This window comes from Dipodomys spectabilis, unplaced genomic scaffold, assembly GCF_019054845.1.
Source record: "Dipodomys spectabilis isolate Male_0828 unplaced genomic scaffold, ASM1905484v1 ptg000163l, whole genome shotgun sequence".
Taxonomy (NCBI): Eukaryota; Metazoa; Chordata; class Mammalia; order Rodentia; family Heteromyidae; genus Dipodomys; species Dipodomys spectabilis.
This window is the reverse complement of record NW_024870840.1, coordinates 2,738,582-2,752,484: the sequence shown is the minus strand read 5'-3', so window position 1 is coordinate 2,752,484 and position 13,903 is coordinate 2,738,582. Positions and strand designations below refer to the sequence as shown.

General features: G+C 36.1%; 1 pseudogene; it reads right to left on the bottom strand.

The window, feature by feature from the left end:
* Nucleotides 1–10,758: 10,758 nt before the first annotated feature.
* Nucleotides 10,759–11,009, bottom strand: LOC122119270 (annotated as a pseudogene).
* Between the last annotated feature and the right edge of the window lie 2,894 nt (nucleotides 11,010–13,903).

The window sequence follows — 13,903 nt, the reverse complement described above, 5'->3', positions numbered from 1 at the left end:
TTAGTTGTTCTAGAAGTATAAATACTTAGAAATACAAGAGGCTTTATTTGAAAGCTTATTTCTATTTCTTTTGCATTGTGCATTTTAAATATTAAAAAATTTTTTAAAATTTCACTCAAGCTTAGCCATCTATGGTGACTGTAGCATTCATACTTTGTTGAGTTTATTAAACTCAGAACGTCACTAAGTCTTTGGGATACCTTACATTTATAGTTGCATGTATAATGTGGTTGGTTGTATCCTCTTGGAGATATTTCTTAAAAATATTTCACTTAATAAAACATTTTATAAGATATAATTGCAATTATGTAGGAATGAATCCTAGTTTCTGCCTTCTATTGGTGGTCATTACCTTCCATTTAGCTTTTTTAAGCAGAGCAATTAGAAATGAAAATTGGCCAGCAAACGCGATGGTGAGAGAGAGATGAGAGGGATGTAAGCAAATACATTGACAAGTTACCTAAGAAGCTAATAAACAATCCATATCCTCTTAACCTTCTATAGTTATTCTCCTTTAGGGAAACAGAATCAGCTATGGATGGAGTGGTGTGTGTGTGTGTGTGTGTGTGTGTGTGTGTGTGTGTCTGTGTCTGTGTGTCCATTTCTGTGTATTCATTTTTTTTTTTTTTTGGGTCCGGCTGTGGGGCCTGAACTCTGGGCCTGGGCGCTGTCCCTCAGCTCTTCAGCTCAAAGCTAGTGCGCTACCACTTGAGCCACAGCACCACTTCCGGCTTTTTTCTTTTTGCTTACGTGGTGTCGAGGAATCGAACCTAGGGCCTCACGCATGCAAAGCAAGCACTCTACCACTGAGCCACCTTCCCAGCCCTGTGTGTTCATTTTAATGGATTGGCTCAGATCTGAAGGTTTGGTGAGGCCAAGGTTGTGGAAAAGACAGACTGGAAGATGAGAAAATTTGCAATTCAAGTCAGGCGGTTTGGTACGGGTAACTAACAAGGGATGGCTCTCACTGTAGATGAAGTTGGAGGGGAGTCTGCTGAAAAATTCCCTCTTGCTGTGAAGATCACCTTTTTATTCAGGCTTTCAACTCATCAGAAGAGGCCCACATATATTATGGAGAATAATCTGTTTTATTCATCATTCACAATTTTAATGGAACACATTTCCATAAGAACATACAGAATAATGTGTAATCAAATATCTGGTCATCATGACCCAGCCAAGGTAAAACATAACTCTCACATTTTGTCTCACTGGGTGATATAGGATATTCTCACCATCTTGAGATCATCCTTAATTTCTCTTGCCATGTAACTAAAGAGATAAAAATATGAATATTTCTTGTGAGTCATTTTTTACTTACCATAACTATTGTCCATGCCTATTATTATTATTTTTCCATATAAAATATTGTTACCATATATTACTGTATATTACTATATAATATAATATATATACCACAGAAAATAACATTTAAAAATCAACTCTTTCCTCTCAAAACCACAGACTATATGCTAGGAACTATTACTATCCCTGATAAAGAAAAACTCAATTTCTCCGAGAAATTAAATAAGGCATAAATGTCAGTGGTTCCAAATCTATCCACTTCACTAACCTGGATGAAAATCTGTTAATACTTCATTTATTTATATCCTTACCATGGGTCACAATGGACAATGATGGTGGCCAGAAATGTTAACTTCAGAACCATGATAGCAAAATTCTGTTTGGAGGAGGAGGGATAGGGAAGGGATAGTAGGAGAAAAACAAAGGAGGGGGTAACAATGCTCATCAAGGAATGTACTCATTATCTTACTAGTGTAACTGTAACCCCTCTGTACAGCAACTTTACAATAAAATAAAATTAAAAAATCTGTATTACATTTTTCTTGGCATTTCTTATTAATTCCACTGTGCTTCAAACAAATAAAAATATACAATTTAAAATATGCACATTAAACTTAATTTTGAGTTTCTGACAACCAAACCAAGAAAAGAAACAAAGTTTTAAAAGTATACTTCAGTTCAAAGCAACATATTTTTCATAGTACTATATTCAAAATAGAGACCAAATAGTTTAAAATCTAAGTAAAATTCATCAGCAAATGTTAGCAGATAATCCTTTGAAGTTAAATCCTCTGCTAGATATTAGAGACAAAGATGAATCAAGTATATCCCTCTAAATTCCTTTTTATACAATTATTGAAACAAATGAATCACTTAGCTAATTATGTGATACAATGTGTGTCATAGAGATACAGAATAGACCATACGATACTAAAGGGAAGTCCAGTCTCAAAGATATTACAAATGTCAAGGAGTAGTCACAGGACCTCTTAATTTCTTTTTCTTGTTTCTTTTTCTTTCTTTAATCTTGTGTGTGTGTGTGTGTGTGTGTGTGTGCCAGTCATGGGGCTTGAACTCAGCCTGGATGTTGCTCCTGAGCCTTTTGCTCACGGCTTACACTCTAGCACTTGAGCTACAGCTTCATTTTTTCCCCCCCAGTGGTTAATTGGAGATAAGATTCTCAGGAAATTATCAGCCTGGGATGGCTCTGAACCATACTCCTCAAATCTCAGGCTCCTCAGTAGCTAGGATTACAAACATGAGCCACCAAAGCCTGATTAACATTTCTTTACTGTTAGAATTCCTTGCTGAGCGGAAGTTCTGATTTGCAATGCTGTATGAAATAATGGTCTGCCCAGACACTTCCATGAGATGAAAGATGGATTGCCAAATTGTGAGATTTTTTTCTTCTGTTTCTCAACAGAGAAATTGTGTTCATGGGTTTCCCTAGAAAGGTGTTTCTGAGACAATTTTTAAAGTAACTGTTACGTACTTATACATCTACCTTCATTTTAATATTCAATTACATTGCATAGTGTTTAGCTTATTTCTTTGCCCACCAGGCTGTGAATGTTTCCAAGGAAAGATCAAGGTTTATTTTTCTTCTTTATGCCCCTTGCACCTGGCATAGAATAAGCACTTATGGTTGTATGAGCTAATGTTTATCTCTGAGATTTCTTTCTTTCACTTGGCCAATACAGCTTCTAAATCTGGGATGTGAACCTTGTAGCTTGAGAGACTTGCACTGAGTGAGCACTCCCAGTGGATTAGGGACGTGTTCTTCTTCCAGGGTTCTAGTACCAAGTAGGCTGGATTTTACTGTTAAAGTGGTCTTCTATATCATTAGGTAGTATACTCATTAGCTTGATTCATATTGTTTAGAAGTACGGCTATGTCTACCATATTCTTAACTTCTGAAACTACTCATGACAATGCTGGCCCACTTAGCATAAAGAAGGAAAAAGAGTAATTCCTACCTAGTTTTCATTTTTTTCCTATTGTCTCGGAAACCTGGGCGTTTGTTGTTGTTGTTGTGGTTGTTGGGTGTGGTGAGAACTTCACATCAGCCTAGGCCACACAACAAGACCTCATCTCAAGAAAGAGACAAAAACAAGGGAGTCCACGTGGAGATGATAAATAATGCCACAGGAAAGTGTTCACAATAGAAAACATATGCTGGGCTGTGATGTAGGTGGTATAGCATCTTCCTAGCTAGTTTGAGGCTCTGAGTATAAGTCAGACTACTATTTAAAAAATCAAGAATTTAGATTAGGGACTGGGAATGTGGCTTAGAGTACTTGCCTAGCATGAATAAAGCTCTGGGTTCGATTCCTCAGTACCACATAAACAGAAAAGGCTGGAAGTTGTGCTGTGGCTCAAGTGGTAGAGTGCTAGTCTTCAGCACAGACAGGCTCAGAGACAGTGCTCAGGCCCTGAGCTCAAACCCCAAGACTGGCAAAAAAAAAAAAGTTAGATTACAAGTGGGCACCAGTGGCTCACACCTATAATCCCAACTACTCAAGTTCAAAGCCAACCCAAGCCAAAACATCTGTGAGACTCTTACCTCCAAAAGGTAGAGGTGGAGCTGTGGATCAAGTGGTAGAGTGCTAGCCTTGAGCAAAAACAAACAACCCCTCCCAAACAAAAACAAACAAACCCAGAAACATCTCAGGGACATTGACCAGGCCCTGAGTTCAAGCCTCAGGACAGGAAGAAAGAAAGAAAGGAAAGAAAGGAAGGAAGGAAGGAAAGAAAGTAAGAAAGAAAGAGAAGGAAAAACGAAAGAAAGAAAGAAGGAAGGAAAGAAGGAAAGAAAATAAAAACAGGTTACAAAACAGATGTTTCAAGTGATTCTAACTGCATTTAAAAACAAATAGTGAGGGGAGAGAGCATCTGGCAGAACTCTTTTTGTACTACGTATGGTGGCTCAAGCCTAAAATCTTAGTTATTTGGGGAGTTGGGAAGCAGAGATCAGGGGATCAGAGTATAGTCACTCCTCTCTCTGCCCCCTGGTGCCTGCATAAGAGTTCTCAATTTTCTATCTCAGTCAATGGCTGGGTATGGTGACAAGTGCCAGTTATTGGAGGTATGGGGTCTTCAAAGGCTGTGTGCAGTGGTGTGTGCCTGTCATCTCCAGTGACACAGGGAAATAAGTACAAGTAGGAGGTCCAGGCCATGCCAGGGCATTAACTGAGACCTTACTCTGAAAACAACCAATACAAAGAAGGGATTGGGGGTGTGGCTCAAGAGGTTAGAGCAACTGCCTAGAGTTCTATCCCAGAACTGGAAAAAAAAGAAAAAAGAAAACAAACAAAAAAACAGCTCTGTTTTTTTTTGTGGAGTATTTTATTTGGTTGTTTTTGTTTTGTTGCTATGGATGGAGCCCATTCTCTCTCCCCCCGCCCAGCTCTTTTTTTTGTTTGTTCTTCTCTTTATAGTTCAGACTGATACAGAACTTCAGACTTTTCTCCTTTGGTATTCCTAGTGCTTGGATTACAGATGTGTACTGGCACACCAGACCAACTCGTTTTATTTTACAACTTTGCAAATGTGAATCTTTATTTTTCTATAATGAGTACTAATTACTTCTATGGATAGGCCCAGATCTTGAATCCTGTTGTGTGAGAATCCTTAAAACTGGGTATTTTCAGGCTAGGAATGTGGCTTAGTGGTAGAGTGTTTGCCTAGCATGCATGAAGCCCTGGGTTTGATTCCTCAGTACCACACAAACAGAAAAAACTGGAAGTGGTGCTGTGGCTCAAGTGGTAGAGTGTTAGCCTTGAGCAAAAGAAGCTCAGGGACAGTGCCCAGGCCCTGAGTTCAAGTCCCAGGACTGACAAAAAAAACAAACAAAACACACAAAAATAAAAGCCGGGCACTGGTGGCTCACGCCTGAAATTCTAGCTACTCAGGAGGCTGAGATCTGAGCATCACAGTTCAAAGCCAGCCCAGGCTTTAGAGTCCATGAGATTAACCACTGAAAAACCAGAAGTGGCCCTGTGGCTCAAGTGGTAGAGTGCTCTTTTTGAGCTGAAGAGCTCAGGAATAGTGCCCAGGCTCGGAGTTCAAGCCCCACAACAGAAGAAGAAGGAGAAGAAGACCCCCTCCCCCTCCCGCCCTCCCCAACCCTGTGCAGGTCACCCTTGGATTTTTTTTTTTAACATGAGTTACTTTTGTTTTCTTTATTTTAAAAATTGTGAACAGACCAAGAAGTGTGTACCAGCTATAATAAGAGTTTGTTTTTTGGACAAGGATTGTTGCCACCAAAGAGTCTAGGATGAGGAAGATGGTGATCTTAATTATAATTTTAGAATATTTTAGAAGAAAAATGTATCAGACAAAATTATAATTTCTAATTATTTGATTCTACATCCCCTAAATTATATACAATATATATATAATATAGATAGATAGATAAACAGCACAATAAGATCTGTTGAAATTATTTTCAAATAGGGCAGGGGTGATAGAGGGGGGTGAATTTAATTAGGAAATACTATAATTATTTTCATAAATGAATATCATAAATATTTTCAAATTGACTTGTTCAAAATCCTAACAAGATCTTTTTCATGAACAAAACACTCTCAAATTAATATGAAATTCTAAAGCTTCAAGAATAGCCAAGACATCATAAGCAAAAAGAGTAAAATGTATAGAGTTGCCCTGAAAAGTAGCAAGATTTATTTTCAATCTATATAATATAAAGCTATAGTTTAGGGTTGTAAGAACAGAGTATTCACACTGTAATGGTATTTGAGACCAAGTGGAAGAGAAAAGAAAGCTCAGAAAATGAACTTATACTCATGTGTTTTAAACTGATACATTACAGAAGTGGCAGAGTACATCAATATAGAAAGGAATGACCATAAAAATGTGTCAGGGAAATTGGGTATCTATTTAGGGGAGAATGATGATAATAGATTCCAAATCTCACACAAAATATAAACTTTCAGATGAATCAAATACATAATCCAGGTAAAAGTTTAAAATTTACCAAAGCTAGTTGTGGAGTGTATGTGTGTGTCAGTGAATTTTAAAATATATCTCAAAAAGAAAAAGTTTGATTTATAATGTATTGTTAAGTTTACCAGTATTTTGATAAAGAAAATAAAAACAGGGAGAGAAGCATTCCAGCATATCTCATTCCTGGAGTCATGTAGAATACCTTAAATAAACTTCTCAATAGACAAGGACATTTTGGGGAATTAGGGACTAGTCCCTTGGTATTTATCAGTTATAGGTGTTTTTATATTTCTCCTCCTAGTAAAGTCATTATTCTTTTGAATATATATATATATCAATGTTTACCTAATTTCTCTCCTGTTAGATTTACCTAATCAACTAGCTTGATTTCAGGTCCTATCTTAAGATATATTTAGATTATCTTTAAGAAAATTTTATTATATGCAAGCTTCTCTTTGCATAGGCCACCATTTACCATAGGCCACCATTTGCTTTTTAAAATCAGGAAATAACACAGGTATGGGAAAATGCACTATTTATAAATGGGTAGTGTAATAAATATCAGGGTCCAACCTCTAATTTGTAGTTCAACCATTTCTTTGGACTTAATTAATTTCCACACAAATCAGAGTTTATATTGCCTGGTAAAACTAAAAGACACAACTTTCTATTTTGTTTTTGGCATAAATACAAATGGACAATTTGTACCATTTGTGAGCTAATCAAAACAGATCATCCACAGGAGGGCAAGGAGAACTTTGGGTTCAAACTCGATCTGCTTTGTGTTGGAGTAATAATTGCTTCATTGCTGGGAAGACCTTTATAATCTTCTCTAGTGAAGAGTGCCATAAAACAAATGAAAGAAAATCAGTAGGAATATTGGCTAAATGCCAAGAAATTCAGCAAATTCACATGTGCTTTGTATCTAGAAAGTTTTTGTGTTTTTTCTTTCTTTCTTTCTTTGAGTCCTTGGTTTGCTATTTGCTAATTGTTTGGCCTTGGAGGAACCACGTCATCTATCTGAACATTACTCATTTGTAATAATAAGTTCTTGATAGGGGTATTTTGGATGTCAGAGATAACACATGCAGTGCCAAGTTGTCCTTGACTTAGAGATGGTTTTTGATAAATGGTATCCATTTCCTCTTCTTGAAAAATACCTGATAGGTTATCACCACTTATAGATCAATCCAAAAGAAATTATATGACTATAATCTTAATCTCTATGATATTAAACACAGTCAAATGTAAGAGTTGGATATTTCTTCAGGCACATGGGTTAGAAATATGGTTTGAAAGAGGTTTGCAAGCTGCTTCTTGCCTATGAGATGCTCTGGTAACTGAAGATGAGATACATAGATGTTTCCCTTTCTTATATATTTTTAAATCAAGAAATAAGTATGTAACAGATACTTTAGATTCTTTCTTTCTTTCCTTTTCTTTCTTTTCTATCTTTCTTCTTTCTTTCTTTCTTTCTTTCTTTCTCTCTCTCTCTTCTTTCTTTCTTTCTTTCTTTCTTTCTTTCTTTCTTTCTTTCTTTCTTTCTTTCTTTCTTTCTTTCTTTCTTTCTTTCTTTCTTTCTTTCTTTCTTTCTTTCTTTCTTTCTTTCTTTCTTTCTTTCTTTCTTTCTTCTTTCTTTCTTTCTTTTTGGGTCTGGTCGTGGGACCTGAACTCTGGGCCTGGACGCTGTCTCTCAGCTCTTCAGCTCAAGGCTAGCACTCTACCACTTGAGCCATAGTGCCACTTCCGGCTTTTTTCTTTTTGCTTATGTGGTGCTGAGGAATCGAACCCAGGGCCTCAGGCATGCAAGGCAAGCCCTCTACCACTGAGCCACCTTCCCAGCCCTATTTAGATTATTTCTAAAACACAAAACCCAACACAAATTTGATAAATTATACCATTAAAAGTTAAACAATAATGTTGTAGCAGAATTTCAACTGCATTGTTTCCTTTTCTTTTTAAAATTCTGGTTTAATAATTCATACTCCACTCCCCAGCAGTCCTGCAGCCCAAGGGGATTCCTAGCCAACAGCATGATAGTTCTGCAACTAAATGATTTTCAAGTGATTTTCCATAGGGAAACTTAAATTTACTTCCTTCAGAAACACAGAAATTTTTTCCCCCTCTATGGCTAGTGAACTATTATATTTAAAGGATAGAAAGCTGCTTTATATCATTCTTAGTAACTCCTAAGAGAAATTAAAGTTTGTTTTATCAGAAATGTCTGCTTTAAATTAAATGGAAACCAGTTATTGTCTTATAGTTTGTGCTATGGTTACTCATTACAGGAAAAAACTAATTTTATATAAATATGCACTTTAAAAAATCACTTTCAAACTAACATTGTATTACACAATTTATAGACTTAGCTGTTTGAAATGCACTACTAAAATCCTATATTGCTACATATTAGGGTGCTGATGCAATATTTTAAGGGTTATTTCTTTTTAGAAGAACATACAATTGAGATTTCACTTTGGTAAGTGCTCAAAATCTAATTGCCAAGAAAATCACCTATGTTCAAAGCATTTCTAATGTCTATAGTGAAAAACTCCTACTGTGATGAACTTAAAGCTTCCAAAATGAAGTCAGTGATCTCAAAATTAGAAAGAAATGAACATAATTGGCTCTCCTGGGCTAGAAAGTACTTACTCCAACTTATCTTTGCACAATTTTTCTTTTATAGTAACATATTTTAAAATGATCAAGTTATTCAATTCACACTGAATGCCATTTCTTAACATTTGGAGGACATCCCTCCAACTAATGTATATTTATTTGTTGTCTATTTTATGTAAGTGTATGTAATACTCTTTTCTTGGTAGATTATTGATTTCTCTCAGCTTAGAATGTTGGGTGATGCAGAACAAGCAACAAGTAAAGATTTGTTGATTCAGAGCTCAAACTTCACAAAGCTAACTATCAGACAGCTAAGCAAAATGTTAAAAAGAAAAGCTAGCATATATTAAAATTAGTAAAGCCTAGTGTTTTCTTAAATTGAAAACGAGACTGAATTTCATTTTCATATGAATTAACAATAATTTATAATTTTATTAAAATTATATTTTATTGAAATGATAAACATTGTGATTCTGCAAAGAAACAGTGATATCAGTAAAGGCTAACTTTTACAGTTAAGAGATCTCCATGTATTATGAAATTGAACTCTCATAATATTCCTTAAGGATGCAGTAATTTTACTGTTCTGTTTTATAAGTGAGAAGACTATAGTTCTGAATTGTTTAGTAATTTCATGTTAATAGCTAATATGGCCTGTTGTTGAATCTAGTTCTTTCTGATTGAGAAATTATGTTCTTAACCTGGAATCCATCTTCTAGAAACCTACTCTTTGTTTCAAAATGTAAAAATGTACATTTTGATGTTTTGCAGTATGGAGATGTAAAATCAGCAGAATTATTTTTCAGAGAAATTCTTGGCCATTATAGCAGGTCATTTACAAAGTGCTCCAAATTGTCCTTGGGATTAAAATATATACACTCTAATTTATAAACAGACAGTCATAAACCAATATAATAAAGGACAAAGAAGATTCAAAGAAGAAATCTAGTTGAGAAGAGATCAAGAAAAAAACCTAACCAAAGTTTGTTTAAGAATTTTTGTGAGAGGGTAAAATATATGTTGTCTCCTTCAGATTATACCTTCTTAATTATCCAGTTAACCAGTAGTTTATGATTTCCCTTTTAAAAATACATTTCCCCTAAATAAAATAAAATACATTTGATTAACTTTACAACTATTCAGTTGCTGGTGACTTAGCTCTTTCCTAACTTCCATATTGAAATTGACACTCTCTGAGGCTGGTATGTGAATGTATTCCATTGAGATCTGGTGTGTGTGTGTGTGTGTGTGTGTGTGTGTGTGTGTGATCCATGGCAGTACTATTTTAAAATTTGTACATGAATTCCTGAGTAGATGAGATTACAAGTGTGAGACACAACTGCCCAAGAGAACATCTTTTATAATAGGAATTAATTCTGTTTATTGCTATATCCTCTTGAATTTCATTTATTAGTTTCTTCAACAGACTTGCTAAGTCAGAAATTCAGAGGAAGTGAAGAGCAGTGACAAACCTATGTGAACTAGCAGATTTCTATGAACAAATTAATGCACTTCAAACTTAGCTTTTATCTTTAAAAGGTCAAATACTGCTGAATAATCATTTATTTCCATTTTTGTCTGCCAAACAAAATATATGTACTTTCTAATGGATGAATGAAATTCCATTGCACACACACACGTATATATGTATCATATTTTCCCGATCCATTTGTCCGTTGAGGGACATCTGAACTAATTCTATAACTTGGCTGTGGTGAATCGTGCTGCGGTGAAGATGCTAGGCTGGTGTTGGGGTAAGATAGACTAGGAAAAGTAAGATGAATGACAGCCTGGAATTTAGAAACAGTGTATTTAGAAACATAGCACTATCTTCTTTGTTTTTTTTTTTTTTTTGAAGGCTTCTTGAATTTTTATGTTCAAATATGGTCTTTCATTGGGCTTGATGGCTTGGATAGTCCCTTCAAGGATGGTCACTTAGTCCAACTTAATGAAGCCCATGTCCTTCGCATACTGGAGGAAACACTGCGGCTACATGTTGAGCCCATACTTCGGGATCAGACCTTGGCGATTAGAGCACACGCGGCAAGAGCCAGATCCCTGGCCGGATTTTCGGGGGTGACTCCAGTAGAGCTGCTGATGACCCATCTTGCTTCCACAGGTCCAACTCTTCTTTGTTTTAACTCTTGCATTCCTTCATAAGCTTCTGTATTAACACAAGGGAAAAAAAAAAAGAGCAAGAGCAGCTTTCTCCACCTGACCTTGCTTGCTGGCCTTTAACAATTCGTGTGCTCTAAAAAATGAGAAAGACATCATAAAAACATGTATCCCAGAGAAGCCAATACTTGGAAAAACGGTTCCTCCTGGCACAAAGTGCCTATCTCAAAGGATAAACATTTGTGGTAGAATGCTTTCTATTTCAAGGATACACACCAGTTTTCAAATATATGGCAGAATGAATTTTTTCCTACAAGGAATACACAAACATAATGGTCATATATTTAAAGTGCAGGTCGGTCTCAGAGCACCAGAGCACAAGTGGTAAAGAAAGAAAAAAAGTAGCACCAATAGTGGTTAGGAGCAAAGGTAAACACCTATCTGCATGATTTAAGTTAGATCCTGTCTTTATCGCGTAAATACCCCTGGAATCAAAAGAGCTCAGTGTTTCTCTCCCTTTGAGAGCACCCAGGCTCTGTTAGAGTGTGTTCGCCTTTCGGTTAGTCTGTCTGCTTTTTGTCTGTCTCCTTAACTTGCTCAATATGTTTTCTTACCATTATGATTTTTCCAGAAATTCTCATTCTATGATCAAAGGCCCCTAAGTGAAGAGACCCTACTTTTAGAAGGAAACTTCACACACCCTTACCTGAATCTGGTGACAATATAATCTTTGGGATAAATGCCCAGGAGTGGAATTACTGGATTATAGCAAAGTTCAATGTTTGTTTGTTTATTTTTTTTAAGAAAGCCCACACTGCCTTCCAGAATGGTTTAACAAGTTTACGTTCTCACCAATATTGTAGTAGCATTCCCTTTTGGGCACATCCTTGTCTGCATCTGTTCTTTATTTTCTTGATAATGACCATTCTAACTGGGTGAGGTAGAATCTCAGTGTTTTGGTTCGCATTTTCTGTATGGCCCGGGATGTTCAGTGGTTCTTCATGTGTGTGTTGGCCATTTTTACTTCATCTTCTGAGAAGACCTTCTTTACCTCATTAGCATATTTATTCATCAACTTGTTTTTTTTTTAAGGATTTAAAATTTTAAGTTATCTACAGATTCTGCATATTAGGCCATTATCTGATACCGTACCATTTGTAAAAAAAAAATGGAAATACCTGGAAAATATTATATTAACTGAAGTAAGTCAGGCCCAAAGAGACAACAGATGAATGTTTTCCTTTATATGTGGAAGCTAGATTTAGCTTATAAACTTATAACATGTTGAGTGGTATGCAAGTATATACAGATGTATTAGCTGAAATGGGTTGATTCAAGGGAGAACTCAAATAGTGAGTACAAAATCAAATTTCAGCCAACTGAAACACCAGGCAGCCAGTAGAGTAGGGTCAAGGAGAAATGGTTAGACAAATGAAGAGAAGAGGGAAGAACACAGTCACAAATCCAATGCCTAGCCTATGACCGTAAGAAGAGTGAGGGAAGGGTGAGTAGAGGAGGAAAGGGTGAAAATGTTGAAAGGTATGACATTGATGAAGATGCATTGCATTCCTAAACTGCTTTGTTAAATGGAAACTCTTTTGTATAACTACTTTAAGATAATAGTAATAAAAAAGCAAATGTACTTGACTATTCAAGAATAAAGTATTAATATGTTAAACAGCTAGGCTCTAGCCTTCAACAAAAACCAAGAGAAAGGGGCTGTAAATTTCCTTGATGATTACATTTCAAAGAGATGGCCTCTAGGTCCTTGAGAAAGTGATTCCTTAGTTGTAAAGCTGACAAGAAGCTTGTAAAAAGATTTATATCTTAAAGGGGCAGGGAGAAATTTACAATGGCAAGTATTCTAAAGTAAATGCTCTAAGACAATGGGGGTCAGCAGCCTGGGGGCAGGACTAAATCAGTTTAAATTTGAGGCAAGCAGCAGGAAACTTTTAGGCCTTCTTGCTCAGTGTCTTTCCTTGGGAAATAATAGAAAATTCACTGTGGCTGGACCGGCGAGAGGAAGAGAGTTCATTGAGAAGCACATGCACTGATTTCATACCTTGGCTATGTGAATAGATGGAGAAAATGGGGTGTGTGTGTGTGTGTGTGTGTGTGTGTGTGTTTGTATAAAAATGGAATTTTACTCATTGATTAGAAAGAATGATATTGTACCATTTATAAGGAAATGAAAGATTTGTGAAAAAGTAAGACCCAGAAGTAAGCCATTTGCAGAGAAACAAAGGTTGCATGAGTTCTTCATTTGTGGTAGCTAGCATGTACCTATGAATCTATAAGTAAACACTTTGAGTGGTATGTAAGTGGTTCCAAATAAATTAACTGAAGTATAATAGACTCTCTATAGAGCTCAAGTACCATAATCTTTTGGAAAGATTAGATCAAACCCCCAAGTCAATACCAGGAACTGGGTACATGGCCAGAGAGTACACCTCAAAATTAAGAAAAGTAACAGAAGGAGTGGGTTTAAGGAGGATGAGAATGTTTATGGGGATGACAATGATCAAGAAGCATCTATTGTATTCATAAATTCCTGTGTTATATGGAACTTATTTTGTAAACTACTTAAATATTTTTTTTTTTTTAAGATGAGTTTAGATAGGTGTAACCTCACAGCCAGTCAGCTAAGAATCTATAGGCTATCTGTGATGTGAGCCTTTCCTCTGATAGGGGTGGGAAGGCTTTTGAAAGTTTTGAGCTGAGGAATCTTCCCTAAAGGATGGAAAGCTTCCTGTGGAAAGTGACATATAACTTCCAGGAGCTGGTAACCCTAGTGAGGGAGATTTTTTCTTTTTGGTTTTGGATTGTGATGGTGGTGATGGAAAAGATAGTGGCTGGACTCTGATAAGATTTAATGGTCATGGATTTTTACAGTAAGAGG